Genomic DNA, 26,325 nt, shown 5'->3' on the forward strand with positions numbered 1-26,325 from the left:
CTACCAATACATGTATGGCCTCGATCTTCAAGGTGTTTGATAGGAAGTTACGATTGCCAATCACTTTAGAATACTGAACGAAACTGGACTAGCTTGTTCTTTGGTTGGTTGGGATAGAAGGTGGAGGTTACATTAAGAAAGACAACCATCGAATTTAACTGGGTGCATCAAAAAGGGCTACCTCTTGCAAAGTGTCATGTAATTTTGTGTTTCCTTTTGTCTTTGTATCAAAAGTGTTTCATTTTCTAAAAAAAAAAAAAAAATCAGAAAAATACAAAAAAAATCAAGTATTTATCAATTCCATCCTCTCTTGTTCCAAAAATAAAAGAGAGTAGTCAATGTAAATAAGAGTCATGTAAAGAGTCATTTTGTTGTTTCATTGTAATAAGCAAGGAGGGTGTATGCCATTGATGTACAACGCGAGTAATTGTGAAATACCTCCAACTCATTCACAATTCTCGTAAAGTCCGGACAGCTAGCTAGATTTCGACCTTAGTTCTTAGCCTGAGAAACTATCTCTTGGTGATTAGTAGTCATAACTTCAGATCTTTCTTTACACATGTGTAGATACACTTTACACTCTTATCACATGTTTTTTTTTGTTATCAGTGCTAGGATTGTGCCTTCGATAGCTAGATTGACATCTCCATTTTGCTGTGAGCTTAAACTGTTTTGCACATGTCACATTTGATGGAATCTGAGCTTATATTTTGACCTAGAACTTTGTAGGTACGTTCTAAGCAAACCTTCACGAGACTTCAACTCGTCCACTAGGGACACTTAGTGGTTTAAAAGGCTTAGTGCATACGCTAAATGCATTCGAGAGACCAGCGACAGTGGTATAGTTAGGATTTCCTTAGTTTTGTTTTACTTGAGGACAAGTAAAATTCAGGTTTGGGGGTATTTGATGAGTGCCAAATATTGTATATATTTATCCTTTTTTTGTTGGCATTTAACTCATCTTTTGTGCAGTAATTCTACATTTTATCCCATATTCTGTATTTTCATTGTTTTCAAGAATAAATGTTTTTATTAATTAATTTTTCATTTTTAGGTAATAAATAAAGTTCGGATGAGTCGCGGAGCGAAAAGAGCAGAAAAGTAGTGAAAAGCCGGGAGAAATTACGCAAGGAAGCCGCGAAGAATGGTGCGCACAACCTCATTTTCTACACACAAAAACGCCTCCGTTCTCAGCCATCAGATCAGTTCTCAGAAGCATCCGACGGTCGCTCCTTCATAGATCATCAAAATCTGAAGTCTCTGCCAAGCACCACAGCGCTGAAATTCCAAGCCTTCAGATTAGATGGTAGTTGAATCCAACGGTCGCTCCCTTGCTGTTCATCAACGTTTGATATCCCCGCCCTACACTACAGTACCTAACTCCATCAAGTACCGTTCGTTTTGTTGTATTCCTTTATCCTACGGTCGCTCCTATATGCTCCTATCTCACCGTTAGATCCACTTACCATCTTCGCATCCAGCGGCTTACCTTCGCTGGACATCGAACCTTGATATCCCGCCTAACACCCTAGCAACCGAATCATTTAACCTCAACCAAACATCTCCTCCTTCCTCTCCATCGACCTCACCCCCTCTGCAGAGACACCATGTCCTGCCACCATCTTCTTCACCTCCACTGCCACCACCACACCGCCACCAAACCAACCCTAAACCTAAACCCATCACTACTATCATCACCCCCCATCACCTATTAATCTATTTCAACAACTCCACCATCCTCATCACTGTTAGGATTGGATTTGGTGAACTAGGTTGATAGATGAAGCAATTGGCGCGTGGGAATGGAGCAGGAGAGTCAGAGGAAGAATGGGTCGACGCATGGGGGAGAAATTGTTCCATAAAATTAGGTAATGTGAAAAACCTAATTTCACTGATTTTGGGGGAAAATTGGGGAAAACCCTAATTGGGTAATGGGGTATAAATGGATGTTATGTGAAGTGTGTAGAGGACACTGTATACCTCTCTGGACTAGCCAGTAGAGAATTTGCTACAATTTTTATGAACTTCAAATTTCAGTGCTTTTCAGCTGACAGTTGCAAATTGCTTATGTTTTGAGTTATCTGATATGTTGCTAGTTGTGTATGAATCATCTGTGTTAATGTATGTATGTTGCTACAACATGGTTAGCATGAGCTAATCAGCCTCAGGCCAAGGCTCAGTGAAGCCTTGTGCACTGTCAAGTGTAAATGAGCTAGGATAGTTACTTCCTTGTATGTTTTGATTGTGCAAATGAGAGATGCCAATGCTCATAGAGCCTGTGATTGGCTGTACTGTCAAAAGACAGCCAATGCTAGGGGTAGACTAGTGAGCAAGTTGGTGTTCTTCCATTTCTAGATGAATGCTTAGGAACAAACATAACCTAGACCATGTCATTTGATTAGGACACAAGGTGGATCATAAGCCTTGGCTTACCCACCAATTCCCTTTCAGTCACTTATATTTTCAGTCCTGTGTGTTTGCAATTCAGTTATTTTCTTTCCTTTTATTTTCTTGCACTTTGTAGCTACTGTGCACTGAAGTCAGTGCACAAACTCACCTTGCCCTTGGCTTCCAAGCCTTGGTTCTTTGCTGATTTACCTTGTCTGTTATCTTTCCCTGCTGTGGTTCTTAACTGTTTCTTTATTGCTTTACCTTGCATCTTTGGTTCATGCCATTTCCCTTGCTTTGCTCACTGCCATAGTGCATTGTCACCATTGTTAGCCTAGGAAAACTTCTTATATGCTCCTCTCCCTGTGGACAAACCCCTACTTATCATCTTATTACAAATCTTGGCCTTGTATACTTGCAAGTGTTTTGTGTGCTTCCCATTGTCACACCAATTTACTATGCTAGCAAAACTCTGAATGATGCCCAAATGAACTATACAACTACCGAGAAGGAATTGCAAGCCATCGTGTTTGCCTTGGATAAAGTTATATCTTATTTTTTAGGTTCTAAGATCGTAATCTATACTGATCATGCTGCTTTGAAATACCTTTTGTCTAAGAAGGATACCAAACCTAGATTGATTAGATTGATCCTTTTGTTACAAGAATTTTGTCCAGACATTAGAGACAAAAAGGGTGCAGAGAATGTAGTATCAGACCACTTGTCTAGGCTAGTTGTTAGTTCCCCTAATAATTCCCTTCCTATAAGGGATAGTTTTCCTGATGAAAAATTGTTCTCTGTTTCCCAATCACCTTGGTATGCAAATATAGTGAATTATCTTGTTACTGGTCGAATGCCTCAACATTGGGGTAAGCAAGATCGTTCTAGGTTTTTATCCGAGGTTAAGCATTTGTTTTGGGAGGATCCTTATCTGTTTAAGTATTGTCTGGACCAGATTATAAGGAGATTTGTATCTGAGAGTGACCAGTCTAGTATTATCTCCTTTTGTCATGAACATGCATGTGGGGGTCATTTTAGTGCTAAGAAGACTGCTGCTAAGATTTTGCAGTGTGGATTTTACTGGCCTTCGTTGTTTAAAGATTCCCATAGTCATTGTGTTTCTTGTGAGCGTTGCCAGAAGTTAGGAACCATTCCCGTAGAAATATGATGCCTTTGAACCCTATTTTAGTGATTGAGGTCTTTGATGTGTGGGGCATTGATTTTATGGGTCCATTTCCTATTTCGTTTGGTTATCTTTACACACTTGTCGCTGTAGACTATGTGTCTAAGTGGGTTGAGGCGGTTCCGTGTAAAACGAATGACCACAAGGTCGTAGTCCAGTTTTTGAAAGAGAATATACTTACACGTTTTGGTACGCCGCGAGCCATAATAAGTGATGGAGGTTCACACTTTTGTAATAGACCGTTTGCTCTTTTAATGAAACAATACGACATTACCCATAAAGTAGCAACCCCATATCACCCTCAGACTAGTGGTCAGGTAGAGGTTTCCAATAGGGAAATTAAACGTATTCTAAATAAAACATTTAATCCAAATAGGAAAGACTGGTCGTCGAGGCTTACTGATGCCTTATGGGATTACCGTACTGCGTTTAAGACACCCATTGGAATGTCACCTTATCGTTTAGTGTTTGGCAAGGCATGTCACCTTCCTGTTGAGTTAGAGCATCGAGCCTATTGGGCTATTAAGAACTTAAACTTTTCACTTGACAAGGAAGGATCTCAAAGAAAGATCCAGCTCAATGAGTTGAATGATATTCCTAGAGATGCATACGATAGTGCTAAGGAGTATAAGAACAAAATGAAACTTGTGCATGATAGGAATATTTTACGAAAGTCATTTTTCTCCAGGTCAAAGAGTTCTTATGTATGACACTCGTTTGCATCTATTCCCCGGGAAGTTGCGCTCTCGGTGGACCGGTCCTTTTGTGGTCCGTACTGTTTTTCCTCATGACGCTGTTGAGATTGAGACACCAGATGGTAGTAGTTCTTCGAAGGTTAACGGTCATCGATTGAAGCCCTTTTTAGAGCCTTTTCCTACAGGTGATGTTGAGGAGGTCCCTCTGGAGGACCCTGTTTACCTTGATTGACCATCGAGGCGATTTTGTATGTTGTATATTATTTTTGTAGGTTTTTGGTTACACTTCACCCAGGTACTATCTTTCCGACTTCTCTCTTTACTATTTCCTCATGTTACTTATATTTTTGGTATTGTTCATTAATTAGAAACATTGAGGACAATGTTAGATTTAAGTTTGGGGGTGGGGTAGAACTTTTTGTTACCTTTTCGTTGCAATAAATAAACTCCAGAGCCTAGAAATTTATCCTTATTAAGGATGGCACTACCCAATCTAACTGGATGGAAGAATTTTGGTTGTAGGAGTTGAGGGACCAATCTGATTAGATGGAAACATCTAAAGAGTCTATTCATAAAAGCACAGAGCTCAGGTGTTACAAAATAACATGGTAGTTTCGCCATGTCTCATTGAGTCATTTTCACTTCTATTTTTTTTTTTTAAATATGCTTCTCTAAGTGATTAGGTGGGGCTCACGACTCAAGTTGTTACCATTGCTAGGGTGAAATAGAGCGATTGAGATAGCCATAAAAAAGAAGTTGAAAAAAAAGAAAGAGAAATTGAGACCAGACCATCAGACCAAATGGAATAAATTCAATAAAGTCGACCACTGGAACCCTTGTATATGCCAGTTGTGTTGACCTAGAGTTAGGATTATCGACCACTGGTACCCTTATATATGCCAGTGTGTTGATATATTAGTCAGACCGGTATCTCAGTCCATTAGGATAGGTTCATTATGGCAGTGGCCTTCAGACAGATATGAGAAACACCGTTCACCTTAGTCAACATCAAAACCATCTATCTTTTTATATATCCATCTTCTTAATCTATCCATGTGATTTGTTTGATTCTGAGTTTGGATGCGACTATCTGAGTAGAGCTCTGTCACTTTATATGAATTTTAGTATGCTTGAGTGCGAACTCGTGTACAACAATTGGAATTTCGCATCAGGGTACTTCTTCCTGCAGTCAATAAGTATGCCAACCAAGGAGATTCTTTAGTGCCTTCCAAGGTTCTGTGTAGATAGCTAGGGTCTGGAGTATAAAGGTTTTGTGGGTATACCTCTGGTAATCCCTCCGGAGACAACACTCCGCCACTAGAGACACCTAGGGGTTTAAAGGCTAATTGGATACGCTAAATGCAATCGACGATGCCTGCGACAGTGAGTTAGGATTTTATTTCTATTTTATTTTTGTTCGAGGACTAGCAAATAATAAGTGTGGGGGTATTTGATAGACGCATTTATGTGTCTATTTTAATCTCGATTTTCTAAATTGTTAGTACCCATTTTTATACTTATTTTGGTGGTTTATGTCTTTGTAGGTATTTTTGGAGAAATAAACATGTATGGAAAAATTGGCTCGAAAAGTTATATTTTCGCTCGTGGGAGAAAATCACTAAAGGCACTCCTCATTTGGATAAGGGACATATCATTTACTAAGGGGCACTCCACCACTATTTGCACCTAAGGTTCGCTATTTACACCCCATGGCTATGGTCACCCGCTGATGGATGAAGGGCAACCTTTCTTCTCCACGTTTCAAGAACTGTTTTTGAGGGAAAATAATTTTCCACATGCGGAATTTTCCGAGGATGTCTGCAACTAATTTTCACGAGTATTTCTCGGAGATTATCATGGGTTAGGATTCGTATAGGCCTGTTACAACAAATCAGAGTTGGTAAGGAAGTTGGTTATGTTTAAAAAGGAAGATTTCATCGTGTACTCGGTAAATAAGGCAGAGAAGTGTTCTCGGAGATTTCTGTTGTTAAATTTGGAAGTTCCATGAGGATTTAGGCGAGATATTTCCTCTGTTAGATTTTATTTCATATCTGAAAGGATTTTGGACAACTCAGCAGCCGTGTAAGTGAAGAAAACCGAGTTTGGTACAACATAGGAGGCGATCTATTTTCGGCAGTAACTTAAGGAGTGAGCGAAGATATATTTGATAGGCTTTCGGGATTGCCTATATGTGATAACCGCAATCGCACGGCGTCCAACTAGTAGACAACGGCAAGTACGGGTCGAACCCACAGGGAGCGGTGGAAATACTGTAATCAATATCTCTAATAATCCGAAATGATGTTTTTTGAGAATTTTATAATTGAGAAATGTAAAATGAAATAATAAAATTAAGATAAACTAATAAAGTGAATTCGCAGAGAGAGACGGTAACCAGGGTTTTATGATGTCAACCACTACTTCTATATAGGTACTGAAATGAAACATAATTCTGAAAATACGTTTATCGTCTGTTCTATTGGCATCACCTATTATAAGTATTAGAGTCACAAATATCGCTGGGACACCCTAAGCATAGCACATCAAAAGACTTAACCAAAGCATGCACCATCAAATTGCGTTAGCGAGAAAAATTATGCGAAACTAATAATTTTAGTTCACAAATATTATTATCTTTTCTAAGCATAATCCATCAAAGAATTTAACCCAAGCATAGATTATCAAATAATAAGAGCAAACACATTTATAAAACTAATTCATTAGGCACATAGGTTTATAAAACCGGTGAAACAACAACTCGTTTTCAATAAATCGATAAAAAATATTCAAAGATCAATTTATTCAAATCATAATGGTCTTTTGCTCAATTAATCAATTCAAAAAGCCTAATACCCCAAATAGTTTTCACCATAAACCCTAGTTACATAATTCTAGCAAGACATAGCTTTCTCAAAAGCCATAAACATATAGAAATAAAGCACTCGTAAATCAAATCGAAACGGAAATGAAAATCACAAATGCAAACCCTATTTCGTTTCCCTGTACAGCTTTGTAGCCGCAGCTCCGTGTTCGTCTTCTTTTCTCTTTTCTCGGCTCTGCAGCCGGTCTCACAGCAAAGAAAACACAGCCACAGCCGCCTCCAAAGAATCCCAATCCGGCCTTCCCTCTTCTCTGTCTCTTCTCGATCCTTGAGTAGGTTGCTTCTGTTGAGGAAATAAGGCTTAGCAGATATTGCCAAAGCCCAGTCCAGTACCAATTCTTACATTCCAAATCCAGAAGACTGCGGCCACAGCACCAATTTGTCTTCTCCCTGAACTTTTGATTCTCGTCACCACTCATTGTACAAGTTCCGGCAAATCCTCACTCCACTCGGACCAACTCAGCTAACATCCCCCAATTTCAGTGCTGCCAACCACTTCTTTTCTGACATTTCCCTGAAACACAGCCAATTATTTCTCATCCATGTACTGAGATCTCTAGCAACCCACAAGTCCCACAGCGCACTCAACTTGTTGCTGCCAAACTGAGCATCACTTCTTTACTAATCCTGTCTACAGCACCAACTTCCGTGTCTTCTTTACAGCTTCGGTGTTGCTGGTCGTCTCAGCTTCAAATCTTCAGTCTATCCAAGTCTCGACAACAACTCGTTCTATCGATTACCACCAGGTGCACAAATTCAGGTAACTGCGCCAGCTCTAATCAAAAGGAGCATTCAGTTTATACCACACCCATTGCATCCCATGCCTTCTAAGACCTTAACCAAATCATTTATTCCCTGTCCGACTTCATTCCGGCCACAGTTATCATTCTCTTCTGCTCTCACCGGCTCTCAAAGCCCATACGTATCACCACCATCGTAACCGCAGTTCTTTGTGCTCTTACCTCTCGTGTAAAGCCATGGCCATGGCAGCAACCCTTCTCTTAATTGCAGCAGATAAATTCCATTGACCCATCTAGCAGTGCCTTCATTTCTCACGTCATCACTAAAATCCGACTGCACCAGATTCAGTCCGTCTATTCAAATCTGAGAACCCTACAGACTCCATCGACTTCAGTTCGAGTAGAAGATCGATGCCATCTCCATTCTCGGTGAACTAACCACAAACCCACTTCAATACAGAGTTCATCTTAATCTCGGCAACACCCATCATTGTCACTGCCTGCAACACTTCATCCATCCTACACCATTCATTACAGCTCAATATCTCAGATACGAACTCAATCCAGGACAAGAACTCATGGCTATCACCAACTATTAATTAACCCTTAATGCAACAGCAGCTTCTTCGTCAGCTCCATGGATACACAGAGCGAACAAACCCCAGAAATCAAATCCACCAGTCACTCTCTTAAATCGATACCAACAACCTCAAACCAATTGGTTGCTGCTGTTATAAGGCACTCGAAATATTCCCCAAGATGATGAATGATATGTTGATACGTAAAATAGACATATAAGTGGTGGAACCACGTCATCCACCATCCCCTTACTGCAGCTCACGTGATTGGGCTAGGGAATTCTCTATTCTCCATCTCTTCTTCTGGCTGGGACGTGGCTAAGTGGTTCCAAACGAGCATACATGGGCAGCCAAAATTAATTCAGCTCTTTTGGTGTGGCGAGTAACAATATGGATGGTTTTTGTCGCAAACGCCATTTAGCTGGTAGTTTAGTTGTGCTTTCTCGGGATGATTGGATTTGCTCGTACTTTCTACAAAAGCATCAATATAGTGTCATTAGCCAAGGTATCGAGTCCTAACTCATATAAATGTGGGTATAAAATGTAGCACTTACGTGCTTATCAATATTCCCTATTGATCTAATCCTATCTTTGGAAAGAGTTTTGACCATCTCGGACTCTACAGAAAACGCGTGAACAGGATTGGGAGAAAAAGAATCGTTACTTGGCATAAAATATAATAAAGATAACTCTGTAACTTTTGGTGAAAGGCAGGGGAAATTTTATCGAGTATTTTTGGTCATGTTTCCTATATATAAGTTGAGAGGGAGTCACAACATGGTAGTCGAGAGTTTGGGGAAGTTTAGAACAGAACAGAGTACAAAAACACCAAGTTGCAGAGATACAGGCGAGAGGAAGAAGAAGAACTCAGAACAGCAGTAAGAGACAGTCGCAAAATCCGTGGCCTTTTCTTTCGAATTCAATCAGTTTGTCACAATTTCTGTAACAATTATTCAGAGTTCGCAACAGTTTTGTGTTAGGGTACTTTGTAACAGTGGTTCGTAACAATTATATCCGTTACAAACACGCTGTTTTATACCTTCTCTTCTTTTTAATCAACTTTTGAGCAACAAACATGTATTTTGAGCAAGTGATTAATATGAGGAGATAAACCCCATTGTTGAGGCGATAGAGGAAGCTATTTTTCCAACAAAAGCGGTACAATCTATTTTATTTAATTTATTGCAATTATTATTATAATTATTTGCCTTGAACTATTATTGAATATGATTTTTATTTGAGTGATTGTGATCTATTTTGATGGAGTATGCTTAGTTCATAGACTCTTGATGCTTCATACTTGGTATTTACAATTATTACTTTTGAAAATCTATTAGTTGCAATATTTTAGAATCAAATTAAACGAGAAAATTGCATGAATATAAATATTTGGACCAAATCACTTTGAACTTGGAAAATAGTGGAATCTTAGCCTCAGTGTTCTTTTAATATTGATACCAACTTTGTTGGTCTTTGTTATAATTATTATCGAGTTTTCTATTTAGTTTTGAATTTAAGTCTAAAGTTATCCTTCACAAGTTCGAGAATCGAATCACTTTTTACCACTATCTACAAACCACATCAGTACGCGGATATAGTAAATTACTTGGTGACAAGGAAGGTACCTAATACAATGTCTAACATCCAAAAGATGAAACTTAAGAAGATAGCCAAGCAATATGTGTGGAATGAACCATACTTATGGAAATATTGCGTGGATCAAATGATACAAAGGTGCGTGCCTAATTCCGAATTTCAATTTATTCTCTCTTTTTGTCACACTCTTGCTTGTGGTGGCCATTTTGGTTCTAAACGTACCTCTCTCAAAGTTCTCGAGAGTGGATTTTATTGGCCCACCTTGTTTGAAGATGCACATGTTTTTTGTAAATCGTGTGATAGATGTCAAAGAACGGGCAATCTAGGTGCTCGAAGTCAAATGCCACTCACACCAATTCTTGTTGTTGAGATTTTTGATGTGTGGGGAATCATTAATTCAAATGGAAATTTTTATATACTTCTTGGGGTGGATTATGTTTCGAAATGGGTGGAAGCTAGAGCCACCAAAACTAATGATTCTCAAGTTGTTTGTGATTTTGTAAGAGAAAACATATTCACTAGGCATGGTATACCAAGAGCGGTGATAAGCGATGGCGGTTCACATTTCAAGAAGTCTTTCCACGCTCTCCTCAAGAAGTACAAAATTACACATAAGATTGGTACGCCTTATCATCCACAAACTAGTGGACAAGTGGAAATTTCAAACCGGGAAATCAAGTCCATTCTTGAGAAAACGGTGAATACTACAAGGAAAGATTGGAGCTTTAAGATTAATGATGCACTTTGAGCGTATAGAACGGCTTACAAGACACCAATTGGAATGTCTCCATATCGGTTGGTTTATGGTAAAGCTTGTCATCTTCCGGTTGAACTTGAACATAAGGCTTATTGGGCGATAAAGAAGTGCAACATGGAGTATGACGAAGCGGGGAAGCAAAGGAAGGTACAACTAAATGAGCTAGAGGAGATACGTAATGATGCATACGAGAGTGCCCGTATTTACAAGAAAAAGACCAAGATTTTTCATGATAAAATGATTTCTCGTAAAAGCATCGAAGTGGGACAAAAAGTCCTTTTATATCATTTTCGCCTTAAGCTATTTCCTGGAATGTTAAGGTCACGTTGGATTGGACCATATGTTGTTACTAATGTTTTTCCTTATGGTGCAGTTGAAATTACTAGTCTTAGAGACAACTCGGTTTCGAAGGTCAACGGTCATAGATTGAAGCCATACTGCGAGAAACATCGCATATGTGAATGTGGATGAACTTTCATTTGAATATTCACTACCTCTGGAGGAGTAATGTGAAGCAAGATCTAAGTCGGGCCGTCGACTTTAAAACAAGCGCTTAATGGGAGGCAACCCATAGGTTTTGTATTTCTTACCTTTTACTTTTTTTTTTCATTTTTTCTTGTTCCATATCATACTAGGGTTTCCCACCTTGACTTTACTTGGACGATTCAATTACATTGAGGACAATGTAAGGTTTAAGTGTGGGGGAGTGGTTAAGCATATTAAAAAAAATTGCATAAAACCTCCAACTTGTAGAGATTTTAGAGTCACTAGCATACTTCTAGGTATGTTTACATAGATAATTCTGACCGACATAACTGAACTTGGAAGTGTTAGGGAACTACGTTTGGATTTCTTGCTTGTTAGAGTGTTAAATCATGGATTTAATCATGCCGGTGATGCAGATTAGGAGCAGGGAGACATGCATTATTAGAGTTGTTGATCAATCATTAGTGGAGACTACCCTATTTATATCATGCGAGGCACCGACCAGATTTCTTTATAAATAACTAAAGAGCTTTCTTTTGAGTGTGTGTCACCGTACGTTAATTCCGGGTAGAATGGTGAGCTACCCAACCTCCCACCAATAGAAGCACTACTCTTTGATCTCTTGAGTTCTAATTTTGTCAATCATGAGGGCGACGTCTATAGATGAAAGCCTCCTTCTTGTAGTTCGATTTGCAGTTAGCACCATTCTCTCGACAACAACGGATCCATAGAAATAGCATCATCATCAACAAGGGAGAGACATCAAAATCTACAAGGAAAGTTGAAAAAGTTCAAGGTTTACAAGCAACGGAACAAGAAAAGAGTAAATTTCATATCCAAGTAAAGCAACTAGACAATGAGGGGATTTTTACATATACATGTTGAAGACTTATTTACAAGAGCAAAGAAAAGCAAAAGGTGAGAATTATTGAAGTTTATGATTTCGAGACGATACAAGTTGTGAAGAATCAAGCGGTAAAGTACTTTTCCCACGGCCATGGTTTATTTTTATTTTCACTTTGTTTTGTATTTTATCTCTCTTATCTCTAAAAAAACAAAAAAAAAATGAGACAAGAGTTTATTTTTGTTTTATTTAATAAGTCGTGGGGAAAGAAAAATATATTAAAGAAGTTTCAAGCGACAAGGATTTTGAGGAAGGGAGTTACAAATTGTCAAGGAATTACGAAGTTCAAGTGTTTATCATTATAGTTGAAGCCGAAGACGATGTCCAAGAAGATGAAAACGAGGAGCGAAGACGTTTCTATTGAATGTCGTGAGAGTGGTGTTATCATAATTGACAATCAGATGTGAAGGTAAGTAAGTAATCTCATTCTCGATACTAGTGGTTGATTTCCTTTCTTAGAGATCGTCAGAAAAATGGTTTTTCAAAATGTTAAAAGATGTGGGTTTTTAAAATATTTCGGGAGTTGTCCTTCCCACCATTCAACGTGTTGCAGGAATTCTCTCTTCATTCCTACCTGCACACATGTGAGACCCATAAAAAAAAGCCGTCTTATTGAGTACAATTATCAGAAAATCCCTTTTGGTGAGGCAGAAGTTGAGGCGAAATGCTTATTGATCGCTTCTCAAACACGCATTATCTCATATAGTGTGGTTATTTCTCACTCAACATTTAAGAATGAGGATATGTTCTTTGGTATTTCTAACTTCTTATTACTAGCATGCAGAAACTCTATGTTTTCATATCTCTTTGGATGCTTGCCACGCTGGAAAGATTTGAAATTGGAATGGATTTTATTTGATTTGCTCGAGGACTAGCAAAGTCTAAGTGTGGGGGAATTTGATAGGTGTCTAAAACACCTAATTTACTATGTAGTAGTTATGCTTTCTTTACTATTTTTTCTTGTGAATTTTTTATTTTACGTTTGTTTTGAGTTTTATAGCTACTTTGGAGTCATGCGGACGAAAAGGAGAAGAAATAATTCAAAATTGAGCAATAAGGTCAAAGCCGTCATTTTACAGGCAAACATTATTGGGATCCCACCACTAGATAAGAGGCAGCCAGTCGAGAAGCGCTAAAGGCAGGCAGGAAGTTACTCAGGGCACTCTTTCTAGGGTGGTTGTTATCTCTGGGGTGTACCCATCCTACCCTAAATTCGGCAGACGTTTCTCTCAATCATTAGTTCATTTACACATCAGAAATGGGGAAGAACAATGGTTGCGCAGCAGCTGCAGAAACTGAGAGACCGAAAAATGGAAGAATTAGGAGTTGCAGCACGGGATTGAATCAAATCGAGACAGAGAATGTGATGGTGTTACTGTATGTACGAATTAGGGTTTTGATATAATTTACAGAGGAGAAACAAAGTTGTTGATTGTGTTAAGAACGAAGGAGGAAGATGGGTTTGATGATGAATTCAATATCGAGAGAAGAAGCTCACATAGGTTTTGATTCGTCACTGTTATGGGTTAGATTTTCGTTGTGAAGATCTCAAAAGAGATGGAGCTGCTGATGATGTGAATCGAGAATACCCTGTTGGTGTTAATGATGATGAAATTAGGGTTTGCTGAAGGTGGAGAAATTGAATTGCAGAGATGGGTCTTGACTTATGATGATTTTGGTGGCGAGTTAGGGTTACATCGACAATTCGAGATGCTGTGAAATTTATGAAGCATTTTAAGATGAGTGAAAGAAGAACATCTAGTTGTTGCCATGGATTAAATGGGTTCTTGGTTGAATCTATGATGGCAAAGACGATAAGAAATTGAAGGGGTTTCTGCTAATTTGTGAGATGGTAATGATGGTGAGCTTCTGGTGCTGTAATTGAGAAGAAATCAAGACTGAGGTGAAGATGGGTTCTCACTGCAATTGGTAGCTGAGTTTAGCATGATGTTGTTGATATCCATGGGAAGAGAAGTGTTGTTGTTGTTACAAAGAATGAAATGGAAATGGTAGTACTGTTGATACTAGTAATGGGTGATTATGGAACTGGAATGCATTGGAATTGCTGTTGGTGCTGTTTTGAAGAGGTTTGGATGAATTCAGGTGGTAGTACAATTGTAGTCTCAAATGGTGCTGGTACTTAGAATTGGAGGTGGTTGTGCTGATGTTGTAGAGAACAACACAGAAATAAAGGAAGAATGGGTCTGAGAATGGGATGAAATGGTGTAGTTTTGGTGGCTTGAGTATGCTGAATTGATGAGAAATTGCGGGTGTGTATGTGGAGTCTGAGTTGGTATAAATCAGTGTTGAGATGGATTTTGAAGGGTGTTGTTTGTTTCCATGGGAATTGCAGTACAAGCCATTGCAGGTTGTAATGTCCTATGAACTGTGATGCAATGGTCCTGGTAGCGCTGATGTTTGTTGACTGGGATCGAATGGGTCTTGTGGTTCGAGACGGAAGTGGAAGATTAATGCTGCTGCTGGTGGAAATGCAATGGTGGAATAGTTTACAGAGCAACAAGGAAGATTGGTGGAGTTTGAGTTATTGAAGTTACAGAGCATATAGTGATGCTGTTGTGACTGGCCAAGGAGTTACTGAATCAGGCAGAAGAAGAAGCTGCAAAGAATTGGCAAGGATGTGTTGTATTGTTCATAGCCTGTGCAAAATGGAAACTCAGACAAGTCAACTCAGTTTGATCACCTGACTAGTTGATTCGGTTCTGACTCACCTGACCCGGTATTAACTCAGTTGACTTTCCGAGTTGACTTGTTTGTCCGGTAACCGGTTTGACTTTCCCGGTAACCTGAGATGACTTGTCCGGTAGGATTCCGGATAAATTCCGGTGGTACCAGTGATGTTCCGGCGACTCAATTTGTGAAGAATTTTCTAGACTCATCTAGACTCAAGAATTGGGCTTGGATTTGGAAAGAGAAGATAAAAGATTTGAGAAATACTTGGATTTGGAAGTTGAGCTACAAAGGAAAGGGATTCTAATCCTAAGAGGAGTTGAAGCAAATTGAAGCCTATAAATAGAGAAGTTCTCTACACACAACTTTTACACCTCTACACACACAACACTTCTCTTTTCTTTATTCTTTGTGTGAACTCCTTAGCATGAGTAGCTAATTTTATTGATTAAAGATGAATTCCTAATTCTCGACATGTTTTGAGTTTTGTTTTAAATCTACTTTGAAGTTTTCACATGATTATCATTTGTTTTTACTAATAGGAATGTTTATACATTCATGGTTGATTAATAGGTCGTTTAGGATGCATACTAAATTGATTTGTTAGTTGACGTAGAGCTAGTGAAAGTTAGGGGATAAGTAATCGTTTCTTGACTCTTTACACAAGTGGCAAACATGAGACTTTGCGGAGGGATTCCGTGGAGCAATTGTGTGTGGAAACAACATTAGCAAGTAGACCTTGAGCTAAGAGTCTAACTACTAATATCAACCTAATAAATTCATAAATCTTAATGCATTTAACTAAATTACATCTTGAGTGAGCTACTACTAGGTGGTTTGGTGAATAGAATCCGGTAGTCGAGAACTTCCGCATCCGGTGATACTAGGAATTTAGGAGTTTGGCACTGAGCTAGCTGCTTTACCTACGGTTGGTGATAATCCGTGACTAATAAAAAGTGGAAAAGAACATAAATTGAATCATTTTTTTGCAACAAAGAAGGGTTCCTTGATCTAATCTCTATTATTGATTTCAACTTTATCTTTGAATTGCTTTGTTTATTTTCTTTTACTTTATAAAACAAACCCCTCCATTTTGTGACAATTAAACAAATAAAACTCTTGCTCCTCGTGGGAACGAATTTGATTACACTATATTACTTGTTAATTAGGTGGAAAAATATTAATTCATTTGTTGTGGTTATGACACGCATCAGTTTGGCTTGTGAAGTATTGGTGGCTAGTTCTACCGTGTTTGAAGTTTTTAGCGAAAGCACTCACATGGTGGACCTTGAATACCAGACTTGCACCTGTCAAAGGTTTTGTTTCTTATGCTTTTTTTTTCTTCTTTTTGTATGTTTTTTTTTATAGTTTATAGAATGTGTATCTTCTAGTTACATTAGATATCTTCTAGTTACACTAGTTACACATCTATTTTGCAAGTGTAACTTAAAGATACACATTATGTATATGCATCTGTAACTAGATAATTTTGAGTGTTTTATGATTTGTATGTGCAACTTACTGATTTATTTATTGTTTTTTTTTCTTAAGGTGGCGCGTATATGGTTTCCCTTGTCATCATGCTCTTGCAGCCATACAGAGATTAAACTTGAAGCTATTAATTTCATTTCAACGTATTTTACAAGTGACTATTTTAGGAAGACTTATCTACATTCCATCCAGCCGATTCCCAACTACAACAGGCCTGTTGAAATTCAAGAAGACGACACCATCAACCCGCCTATCGTAAAGAAGCAACCAGGTAGACCCCCAGGAAAAAGGATTCTAAGTAAAGGTGAGAAGAAGGTAAAGAGGAAAGTTCATTGAAGCAATTGCAAGGAAGCAGGTCATAACAGGGCAGGTTGTAAGAATCCCCCGAAGTACACAACACCCTAGCTTTAAGCTGAAGAAGTTCATTTCTGCAAGTATTGATTTTATGCGTGGTTTCTTATTTGTCTTGGATTATTTGTTTTTTATGGACCAAACTTTTTTATTTTTCTGCAACGTTGATTATTTGCAAGGATCATTTATTCAGATTTTATATTTTGTGAGTTCACAGGCGAAATGTGTTTCTATTCCCAGCGTGTGTCTTATGAACACAGAAGGGAAATGCATGTGTAACTTTGGTTTACACTTATAAAATATGTATGTGTAACTATTACTTACACATTTCTATTTTTACATTTTTTTTATTTAGCTCGTCTTAATTACGTGTGTAACTATGAGTTACTTAACCTATGTTTCAGTATTTGACCCTGTTATACATTCCACTATATTGTCTTTAACATATGTTATACATTCCACTGGAAACAGTTATTTTTTAACATATGTAAGTTCAAGTTACACATCTTAATTTTATGTGTAACTTTAAGTTACTTAACCTGTTGCATACTTCTGAAACCTGTTCAAACAGCAGAAAAGTTGTAACAAGATATTTTTGCAAGTCTAATAACAGCTTGTAGTTAACAAAAGTAAACAAGTTTTTAATTCAATGAATTTCAATCCAAAAGTATAGAAGTTTGCAAATCCAAGAACTTCTAAAATCTACTAACTGATGAAATTTAAAAGTTTTAACAACATATTTTGCAAGTCTAACAACAGCTTGTAGCTAACAACATATTTTCAAGTATAGAATTTTTTTCTAATCTTAATGACTGCTTTACATATCTCCGATGGATCTGAAAGAATCTTGTAAAGCATGCTTCCTCTCATGTAGTTCACCTTGTCAGCCAACCATTTCACCATATGTGAGGTTGGTTTTTTGTCAAGCGGTTTATTCTTCATCCCGATCTTCATGTAAGTGCATACAAATAGAAGACAGTCAGGAATTGAACCTTGTTTGGGCGAAGCGAGATTTCTGTTTTTTCATTTATCCCAAGAGGACAGCGGAGTGTCAGTTCTGTAGTTATTGCAAATGCATATTTCTTGGCTTGCTGTAAGTGTTCATCCTTGAGTTTTTTAACGTTTGACGAGTTCATGTGGGACCAAGGATTAGTGCTCCTCAAGTCATACTCCAGCAGTGTGTAGTGTGTGCCACTGTTGCATATTGGGGCGAAAAGTCTGACTGCATCGTTCTTGTACTTGTAATACTCCTTAGCAAGCTTTGGAATCCAAAATTTCTTGAATTCACTGTAATTGTCCAAGTAAGATTTCTGCAAAAACCATTTGGAATATCAAACTCATATTTTAAATCAAAAGTTGCAAATGCACAAGTGATTATGTAAACAGAAGTTATAGATAAGGCCTTGGGTTTTACACTAAAAAAATAAGGATGTGTAACTTCAGATTACACATTATAATTGTATATGTAACCTCAGATTACACATTATAACTGCATATGTAACCTCATATTACACATCACATTTTGCCAACATTAAAAAACTCTGAGCATGTTATCATAATCTTACGACACCCACTACACATTATAAATGCAAGAAGATTTTAAATATTTCGAAGTACTTACATATGCTTTCGGCGAGAGGAATATCGCTTTCTCATACTTCGGGTTCGAGTTCATCTTTTTCCTCAACCTGCTAATGTAGAAATCAAGGAATTCCGACTCAAAGTAGGCTTCTTTCTTGGTAAGCTGGAGCATTAATTCTCCACTTATATCAAAGAGAGGGATGTCGTCGTCGTTGAACTCTATCTAAGCAAGGTGTCTACATTAGAAATAAGGAAACAATTAAACAACATAACAGAATCAAGTAGTAACATACAATGTTCAATATTATAATCTAAAGTTAAACACCATAACAGAATCAAGCATGAGTTTTGGTTATAGCTACTTACGTTTGGGGATGAGTATTGAAATATTCAAACACTTTATTCTTTCGATCGTCATTCAGCCTTTCAATAACTGGGGAATCTTTCACATCCTTTCTCATTATGCTGTCATCTTCTTCAGCAACCTCAGCCATGATTTCTTCTTCTACTTCTGGAATTGCGGCCATTCTTTTTTCTTCTACTTCTGGATCTGTGGCCATTCTTTCTTCATCAGCAGTCTTCTTAATGTTCTTTGACTTCCTTTCGTACTTTTTCATATCTTGTTCAATTGTTCTATTCCTAAAAACGCGTTGCTGAATCAATCTTGGATGGCCTTGTTCATTTTCAGCTTGCTTGACTAGTTCTTCAATGGGTTTCGGAGTGTTATCTAAGCCAAGGATAAAATTTACTCCACCACTACCAATGTTCTCTTGATTTTGAGCTGTGCAACAACAAAAATAAGCAGAATCAAAAAAAAGTTTCACATGCTCAACTTGTGTAACCTGAAGTTACACTTGCCTTGCATAGCATATGTAACAAAAAGCTACACTTTCATTAATATATTTTGTACTGTATGTGATCTCAAACTACACATGCCTTTTATAATGTGTAACTTGAAGTTACACTTGCATTACAAACAAAAGTGCAATGTAAAAAAGATACTAAAAGTGAAAAAAGACTCTAATATACAAGATGCATATACAATGTGTAAACTGAAGTTACACATGCATGTACAACGTGTAAATTAAAGTTACACATTCATTATAAACAACAACAGAAAAAAAAATTCATAAGAAGTTTCAAAAGGAAGATGGTTTACCACTGGAGGTAGGTTCTGGATTCATCTCTGCAGGTCCATGTTTATAAATTCCTTCAGCTTGGTTAATGTCGCTGATAACTGCATCTATCATTTCAGTTACTTGCATCATATCACCAGGGCTAGATCCTATTTGCACCAACCTGTAGGTCTCAGGTTTGTCACCTTGAGTTTGCTGAGTTGTAGCAGTTATCACCAACGAATCATCAAACTGTGTAGAAGTAAAACTGTCATCAAAAGTTGAAGGTGTTTCCTGAGTTGGAGCAGTCATAACCAAACTGTCATCAACAGTTGCAGGTATCTCTTCATCGGCATTTGCATCATCACCTGCGGCTCAACCACAACACCACCTTCTGCATATTTCTTCCGCGCCTCATCTGCAGCATGTGTCTCTTCATCAGCTTTCTTCTGCGCCTCATCAACAACATCTGCAGGAGTGTTCTTTTTCTCAGCAGTGGGATTATTTTTTGGAGGAGCCTTGCATGTTGTCACACTCTTCATACTCGAACTGTATGTCCTGAGAGGTGTTTTGCGCCCCTCTGCAGCAGTTTGAGCTTGCATAATTGTTGGCGTATTTCCAGCTGCTAGACTGATATATGGAACTGCACAAGGATCGAGATGAGAAACTTGTTTATTTAGGATGATGATGTTAAATTCTTTTAAAAAAATTTCAAGAAGAATATATCAGGTGTAATCGACAGCTACACATGCATATGACTTGGATACCTAGCATGTGTAATTTTTTTGTTGTAAATTTTGTTCATTTTAGCATGGGTAATAAGGAGTTACACATGCATCTAACTAGTGTAATCAGAAGTTACACATGCATATAGCATGTGTAACTAGGGATTACACATCCATATGATTTGTGTACTCAACAATTACTAAGTCTAATTGCATATAGCGTGTGTCACATCCATAAGTTACCTCTAGCAAAAAAATTTTATCAAAGTATGAAACTAACAAGGTCCAAAGACCTTAGTGTCAACTAAAATAGCAGTCACCATTCAAAATTTTAATGCATGCTTTTCTTGTGTACTTATATCATTATCACTATCAAATTAAAGCATATTAAAAATAAACATCTACTTACATTCTTCTTGAGAGGAGGTTTCCGAGTCATCTTTGTCTTGCTCACTTTCTTCCTCGGACTCTTATTTTTCATGCTCAATACCTCCATGATCAGTACCTCCATGTCCTTTATGCATAAACTCTTCCTGATGCTCAGTACCTCCATGTCCTTGTGCACCATCTTATTGTTGCATAAACTCTTCCTGGGTCACTTCGTAAGGTTGAATTCCCATTGCTAGCATAATCTCGCAACATAAAATGTGCTTCTGGTAATTTTGTGTGTTGGAGAGGTTCTCATCTTTTATCCCTGCTCTGGAAAGTGCATGCACTGCATCAAACATTTCTTGTTTTGCTTTTAGTTGTTCTTTCGGTTTTCCATTCTAAATTGTTTGCTCTCGGAGCCACCTTTTCAGATATTCTTTGCTGGGTTCCACAGCTGCTTTTCAAGCTGTGAAAACTCTTCTACAAAGCTATCAGTTGGCTGAAATTAATAGATGGAGAGGTTAACAAGAGATACAAATATGCATGTGTAACCTAAAGACACACAATCTAAATATACAAAATATAGTAGATTTCACTGGTACGTCCATGTGTAACCTAAAGTTACACAAGCACATTTATAAGTGAGTTAAAGTTACACATGCCATATACACAATATAATATAACTCACTGCTGGTTTTTGCATGTGTAAATATCAGTTACACAAGCTCTTTTGAATGTAGCAGTAAACAAGATATAAACCAAGTAATATCAAGCACTTACGGTAAACTCTGTCATGTTTGTATTAGCTATGTAATCTGATATTACTTGCATGTCCCACCTTCCAAGCCTCGAGAGCTTTTGTTCTTTGTTTTGAACATTTTGGATTATTCATGCTGGTGTTTGCTCAGCAAACATGATCTAAAACATATAAACAATCAATCAATTAGTCGATCAGCAAAAAAATATTTACAACTCAGCAGTAAAACTACTTGAAGTACAATCAAGTAAAAATATAATCTTTACCAGTAGGTATGGCACACAAGCCTTTATGTTTGAAGGACAGTTTCCATTTTTTAGTATTTCATCAAACAAATGCTCGTGGACCAAATCTGGCCAGGAAACCTTGAGAACAGTTTCATAAGTCTCGACAACGGCAAGATATTTAACATTCACTGCGCTAGCATTTTTGTCGCCAAAAAAGAGCACACAACACAAATAAAAACCTATCAAACAAACTACATGCTCATCATCAAGTGGTGTTCTTTTTTTCTTCTTCTTATTCATAATTTATTTTATCGTCTCCATAATCTTCTTATTGCTCACTGCCGTTGAATGTGCTGTTTGTTTGATATCAGAAAAGTACTTGTTGTATAATACGTTGTCATCCACTTCATTATGATTAAACCATTTTATCAACTTCTGACCTTTTCTGCTTCCAATCCTTTTCATTCCAGTTATACCAGCAAACTTTGCCGGTGTAGACTCTATAAGGTTTTCTCTAAATTTAAATGAACACGGTACCTCGGAATCTCTATCAAAGCAGTTTAAAATCTTCACAACCCCATGTTTGTTAGTAGTTATTTGTTTCATGTTCTTTGGATTAGCAACATCGTATTCATCATAATACATCATAACAAGGTCACCGTAAGGCACTTCCCTAAGATACCTTTCAGCTCTCTTAGACAATCCTATTGGTTTTATTTCTTTCACAAAATCCTGAAATGCATTAAATGAGTGTCTTAACTTTCATGTACACATCACACGACAAAATAACAAGAATCAGTAAGTTGTGTACTTATCAAACACACTGTTTTTAATTGCAAAATCAAAATCATGGTACAAAGAATGTGTATCTTCCAGGTACACAAACTGAATCATGCTATAATGTGTTGTGTGACATAATCTTAAACTTTATACAAGGTGTAACTTTAACTTACACATGCATATGAAGATGTAGCTTTAATTTACACAACCAATTTTTTGATGTGTAACTACTAGTTACATAAGCTAAACAACCTAAGGAAAGTCAGTGGTGAGATTTTTATGTGTGGTGTAACTTATAGTTACACCGGCTCTATTTGTATAGTTAAACATTTTATTTTTACATTTATCTACCAGTAATCCAGATCAGAGGTTTCACAATCAAGAATTCAAGTCATTGGTGAGGCTTTAATGTGCATCTTATAGTTACGCAGGCTCATTTGGTATGTGTAACTATAACTTACACAATCTATATTATAAGGGACAATGGTGTTTTGCCATATAGACGGCCATCTACATTTTGGATATATAAAGAACGGTCATGATTCACCTAAATAGGGATATAGTTTGGCGTTATAAAATGCTCACGAGATTGTGCCACGTAGTTACGTATCCCATTCTCTTGCCCTGATCATTAATTTCTGAATAAAATCCGTAAAAAAAATAAAAACGCACAAACAAAATCAATGTCCCAGCTGTTTCAAATTAAAGCTCAGAAAAATGCAATGAAATGGATTCTCATAAACATGCCCGTACCGAGAAATCAGTCCAACCGATCGATTCATTCCAGGTACGAATCAAATTAGGGTTCTTATATAGGTTTTGATTTTTCGCATTTTCTTATTCGCATTTTTTCGTTTTCTTTTTCTTACCGCCATTGATTCTTAATTCATTGTTGTTATTTTGATTCTTAAGAAGGGAAATTAGGGTTTGCAAATTTGGTGCGGTTCCGGTGTTACTTCACCTGTGCAAGGTAATTTCTTTCAACCTTTTCTCGGTTGATATTAGAGTTTGTTGCATTAATATTCCCCTTTTCATTTACATTTCAGTGCCTCTACAAGTATATTTGTTGTTTTTGGTGGGTGTTTGAGGTTTTTTTTTTATCGTTTCAATTATTGGCAACTTATCTAATTATGTTCATCAATGAAAGAACATTTGCTTAACTAGATTGTGGTGTGTACGTATATCATGGATTGTAGTGCGGATATTGAAGAATTGCGGATGGAAATTGAAGTACAAAGAAGATTGAGTGACCAAGTTGAGGTAATCTTCCTAACATCTTTCTGATACAGGCTTTTGAATGAATGAGTTTCTAGCTGACATGGTTCATGAGCTTCTTATAACATTTGGGTTTTTTGGAGGCACTGAAATGTAAATGAAAAGGAGACTATCAATGCACCAAACTCTAATATCAACCGAGAATAAGATGAAGTCAAGGATTTTGAGTAGCTGGAAACTGAATTTTGAGGATCGGGTATTTGAATTTTGTGATATTCCATATTTAATATTCCTATAAGAATTCTTCTACTGAATTCTTATGATCAGTCACATCATTTCTGTGTCGTTAAAATCATAGTAGGTTTGAATCTGATCAATGCTGCAGGTGCATTTTTAATCTGCATATATATTTAAACTACAACAAAGACTCACCGGAATACACTAATACGTGAGATTGAACTATAAACCTACCCTGTCGTTTATTCTTCAATTTATTTCTTATTGTTTGGATTGGCAGTATATATGTGTGAAAAGTGAATGGAAGTGACAGGGAATCAAAAAGCTATTGAAACAAACTACATTAATGAAGAGAGTTACAACTTGATAATCTGATTCGTGATTTTCACTATATTGCTTATATTGGGCATAGAGAGAGATTCATCTGCTTTTTCAATGGGTTCCAATACAGTTGTTGTCCAATTTACAGTACATTTTTTAAGGGTTTGGGTAAGACCGTGCATCCTTATTATAGTATTATAATTTGAAAAATTACTCACTTGAGCATGCCTATGTGATCCACTGGCAGATAACATGTAGCGTTTTCTTTTATAGTTTCACTCTCTTCTTGTTTTCTTGCAGGGAAGGTTCCCCTAATATACACCTATAAATTTTGAGATGACATGTGATAGAAGATCATTAAGGATCTCCTTTTACCTTCCGGTTTGGTAAGACTTAAAAACCCCTTTATCAAGTTGTAAGTTACTTGAATATTGTATACTTACATATGTACAATTACTATTGACAAATGCACATTCATTGTCTATTGATATGCTTAAGACACCATGCATACAGGTCTGTGCAGCAACGACAGCGCACCTGGATTCAAGTCCAGAAGGATGTGTGTTTGATTCATGCCATACTGCTCTACATTTCTGTTTTTGCTGATATGGAAATCTAAAGAACTATCATGATTCATCTATACTTGAAATTGTATCATATAACATTATTTCATCAGCTCGCTTTGATCGGTTCGTTTCTTCGCAATTATTTTATCAACGTAATTAATTTTTGATGTACTCTTGCTTTTGGATTTGATTAAAAATATTGTCTAATGGGTTATCATTACTGAGTAACATGGAATTCCTGCGGTGTATGCTATTCAAGTTACTACAAACTTAAACTACTAACATTTTCTTTTAGTGTTGTTCACGGTTTCGTAAATACTATTCAGCCTTCCTGCTTTCACCAATCAGGTAGTGTTATGTCATTTCTGTTTAACGTGGTTGATTGGCGTGTTCTAATTTATCCAAATATCCTGGTGTTATGTCATTTCTATCAACATGGTTGATTGGCGTGTTCTAATTTATTCAAATACCATCCAAATATAGGAAACTCAATGAGAAATATTTCCAGCTGCTAACCCCAAACAAGGCAATCCTCCACGTTAATTAGTATCTTCCATTTTTTTCTTAATAAGTGGTTCTATTCAAATCTTCTGAACTTTTTCTTTTTTCTGACAGGAAATGAAGATGGCTCCTAAAATTACATTAGTTACTGTAGGATATCCAAAATCATTGTCTAATAGACTCTTGACCAACTGTTCGGTGGAGAGGAATAAAAAAATCCCGACGAATTGGGAATGTTCTGATAGACTACATCTCCACCAACAAAGTTATCATCGTGGATGTGGGAAGGCTCAGTCAAAAGGTAGGTTATCACATCAAAATTTCAAATTACATTCTAAAAAAATCCATATACACAATTTTTGCATTACATGCTAGCTAGAATTGAACTGTCGATGTAAATTTTGCTTACTGTTACCTTCTCCCACGTTGCCTAATATGTTGTTGTTCTGTTCTAATCTTCTGAACCCCAAACCCAGAGTTAAAGATGGTCTTCCAGATTACATGAAGTCCCGACCTCTAATAGACTCTCAACTAGCTATTTGATGGGGAGGAATGGAAACCATGAAACAAGTCCAATGCGAGTTTCTAAATATAGGGAAGAGATTAACTTCGTCTCCCCTAAGGGAGTTACCATCCTGGATGCGGTCTCCACCAGCGAAGTCACCTCCAACGAATTCAATAATTTTTCTTGCAAGGGTTGTAAATAAAACTTATCCAAAAATGTAAGAGTTTAAGACAATAAATTGTGGTCGCCAATGTTGTTATGCTTTCGTGGCATAATTTTTTTTATTTTTTTTTAGAAATTAGAACTAAAAATGTTAAGGAATTTTGACAGTTCTAAAAATTGTGCTCACATGCAGCTACAAACTGACGCACGATCACTAGCTTCATATAGTTTATTTTTAGGTCAGTTTCTAGCTGAAATGGGTCAGTCATTTTTGGTGTCCAAAAGATTTAACACGGTTGAGATGCTTGATACCGTACCTAAATAAATTCTCAACAGAGGTATCATGAGTACTTTATTTGATTTTGTTTGGAATGTTACATTTAGGTACCACCTTAAAATTACAAATTCAGGAAATGAAAACTCACAGCCCCATAAAAATTCTGCAGTAGCAGGAACATACCAAAGCCCGTGCTGTAGTCAATATACAAACCACAACACAGTCAGTGGTGAGATTTTGAGTGTGCAA

At 37.2% G+C, this 26,325-nt stretch overlaps 2 long non-coding RNA genes across 9 annotated transcripts; both read left to right on the forward strand.

The window, feature by feature from the left end:
• The first annotated feature begins 15,960 nt into the window (after window positions 1–15,960).
• On the forward strand, window positions 15,961–17,074 carry LOC113358446. Its single transcript, XR_003364533.1, has 2 exons — window positions 15,961–16,212; window positions 16,448–17,074. It is a non-coding gene; the product is annotated as an uncharacterized LOC113358446 (long non-coding RNA).
• Window positions 17,075–22,967: 5,893 nt separating this feature from the next.
• On the forward strand, window positions 22,968–25,976 carry LOC113358447. Of its 8 annotated transcripts, XR_003364536.1 has the most exons (6): window positions 22,968–23,079; window positions 23,205–23,262; window positions 23,489–24,233; window positions 24,366–24,451; window positions 24,579–25,433; window positions 25,609–25,976. It is a non-coding gene; the product is annotated as an uncharacterized LOC113358447 (long non-coding RNA). The 8 variants fall into 8 exon arrangements; XR_003364538.1 differs by having other exon boundaries at window positions 23,489–24,979; window positions 25,115–25,433; XR_003364540.1 differs by having other exon boundaries at window positions 23,489–24,979; window positions 25,247–25,433.
• Window positions 25,977–26,325: the final 349 nt, after the last annotated feature.

This window comes from Papaver somniferum, chromosome 3, assembly GCF_003573695.1.
Source record: "Papaver somniferum cultivar HN1 chromosome 3, ASM357369v1, whole genome shotgun sequence".
Classification (NCBI taxonomy): domain Eukaryota; kingdom Viridiplantae; phylum Streptophyta; class Magnoliopsida; order Ranunculales; family Papaveraceae; genus Papaver; species Papaver somniferum.